Source organism: Sturnira hondurensis, unplaced genomic scaffold, assembly GCF_014824575.4.
Source record: "Sturnira hondurensis isolate 20B ecotype Veracruz unplaced genomic scaffold, ASM1482457v3 Scaffold0007865, whole genome shotgun sequence".
NCBI lineage: Eukaryota > Metazoa > Chordata > Mammalia > Chiroptera > Phyllostomidae > Sturnira > Sturnira hondurensis.
Window position 1 is genome coordinate 13515107 of NW_028080496.1, and position 2669 is coordinate 13517775.

The following is a 2669-nucleotide window of genomic DNA, read 5'->3' on the forward strand; positions in this document are numbered from 1 at the left end:
AGGCCAGTTCCCAGGAGGGGACTCACGAGAGGCAACCATACATTGATATTTCTCTCCTTCTCTCCTTCCCTTCCCCTCTAAATATAAATAAATAAAATCTTAAAAAAAATCTCTCCAGTACTCCTGGAGAGAGTACTCCTGTAATAGGATTTCACCATGAAATAATAATCATAATCACAATCACTTAGTGTGACATTTTTAAATATGTACATAAATGACACGATTATCTAAACTGATTATACGAGCACTAGAAACATCTTTCCATTCCGGGGAAGGAACTAAGAGCTTTCATCATTTGTATTTATCGTTTTTTAAAAAATATATTTTATATATTTTTAAAATTTAATTCTTGTACAAGTACAGTTTTCTGTCTTTTATCGTTCATTGAAGGCTATACATTGACTTGGTGAATTTCTTACCGGATTATATTGGAAAGAAGAACACAAAAAGAGAGCTGAGCCTTCCCACACCGGGAGTCGAACCCGGGCCGCCTGGGTGAAAACCAGGAATCCTAACCGCTAGACCATGTGGGAGACGGTAGTTGTACTCTTAAATGCTAGAGTATTGAAGCATTCTTCGCTTCCGCCTTCCGGCCACCCCGCCTTCCTATCGTCCTGCCTTCCTGCTAAATTTGCCTTCTGCGCTTGCGCGATTTTCTCCCCGCGTTCTCAGTACGTTCCGTGCCTAGGACCTGTTCTGAGCTGGGAACTGTTGGGGGCCAATGGGCACCGACCCCTCACCCCGAATCCGGGGCTGAAGTCCGAGCTTCAGGCCCGCGATGAGGTCTCAGGAAACAAAGCGCTGGATGGCTCCGAGGGGGTCATGAGCCCTGGGCCCTGTTCCCGTACCCCGGTGAGTTGCCGGGTGTCCTTTTTCGACCAGACTTTCCATCGGGCCGCTTTAGGTCAGGGTATATCGCTGCGGGAATTTTGCGTTTACACGGCGGAATGGAGGAAACAATGCCCGTGGGGACATTCAGGGGCAAAATTGAAAACACCCCAAACTGTAAAGGAGAAACCCACACACTGCGCTACGTTAACACGCACATTGGGGAAAAAAAATTACGGCCCGGGGTTTAGGTCTGTACAAGCCCTGCTAGAGATCGGTGTCTCCCGTGCAAAGGGGAAAAGCACTCAGGGCTTTTGCTACGAGGCCGCCCGCGGGGTCCACGTGAGTGCTCGGAAGCAGGCTGGGGGGCCTGGGACGCATTTCACAAAGGAACCCTGGTCCCGAAGTCTCCCTGAGGCCCCGTGGCCCAGAAGCGACAGGGCGACAATGACTGGAGCCAGCGAGTGAGTGGGAGCCTGACCCAGGAGGCGCGCCGCGGTCGGGATTCCCTACTCGAGCCGTGACCCTGCAGTTCGGTGTTTTAGCTGTAGTCAAAGCACATCCATTTTCACAAACCACTGCATTAAAACATTTAAAACTCGGGTATTCATATAGCTTTAAATTAAAAAATCAAATGAAAGTAGAAGCATGGCGATTGCCTTCATAATTCGGAATATGGTCAAATTTATTTTGAAAATTATATGTTTGAAAAGCATATTCTTTCGTGAATGAATGTAAACTTGGTAATTGTGAATTCAGAGCCTCTCTAACCCTTAATTATGGCGTGGATTGAATCTGTCCGTTTCTGAAAGAGGTGTGATGAAGTTTACCCTTATGTAGAAGTTGGAGTTAATTATATTGAAGTTATAGTGCTTTTCTTTAAAAATTTAACACATATATCCCAAAACGCACGGTTAAACTTTATTGTGTCTTTGGATATCATCAAAATGGAAGCACATAATAGTTATTCTTTTTTTTTTCTTTCAGTTTTGTTGACATTCAGCATTGTTTTACTTTAAGGTGTACAGCACAATAACTTGACTTACAGATATTGAGAAATGATCACCGAAATATATTTAGTTAACATTTCATCACTTCATATGCACACACAGACAGGAAAAAATGTTTATTGCTTGTGATGAAAAATTTTAGGATTCATTCTCTTAGCAACTTTCAAATATATCATACAGCAGGGTTAACCATAATCATGTTGTAAATTATATCCCTTGTACTTTATTTGTCTTAGAACTGACTGATGATTTATACCTTTTGATCACCATCCTCCAATATTTATTTTTCTGCGACTTGCCTATGTTACTCATCATTCTTGACACTGACTCATGTTGACCAGTCTGGGACATCTTCGGGGTAAATTCTCAACTGCAGATTTTGGAGGTACCCTGGGAAATCGGAACCGGCTTGCCATCCGAGTGGGGGCGCTGGGGTGTGATTGGCTTGCCCAACGAAGTGGGAGGCAGTCCATTTCCTCTCTGTCCCCCTGCAGCCTCCATGGTCCAGTGTCCCTGGGGTCCCTGCATCCACGGGCCTGAGCTCGTTCGTTCCTCTTTCTTCTCCCTGGAGGCACAGTGGCTAGAAAGCCGCTTGTCAATCTAGTCCCTGTGTTTACTGACTTCTGACCCTTAGGGACTTTTATTACCTTGCTCACTGGCTTCAAAAATAGGTCAATATTATTGTAATAACTTCGCACGGTGACAAGTGGTTACCAGACTTATTGTGGCAATGACATCGTAAGGTATATAAATGTCAAATCACTTCTGGTGTACACCTGAAACTAATCAGTTGTGTATGCAACTATAATAAAAAAAAAAGAAAAAGAACAC

At 44.1% G+C, this 2669-nt stretch overlaps 1 non-coding gene across 1 annotated transcript; it reads right to left on the bottom strand.

Annotated features, from left to right (window-relative positions):
- Positions 1-461: 461 nt before the first annotated feature.
- Positions 462-533, bottom strand: TRNAE-UUC (transfer RNA glutamic acid (anticodon UUC)). Its single transcript has one exon. It is a non-coding gene; the product is annotated as a tRNA-Glu (tRNA).
- Between the last annotated feature and the right edge of the window lie 2136 nt (positions 534-2669).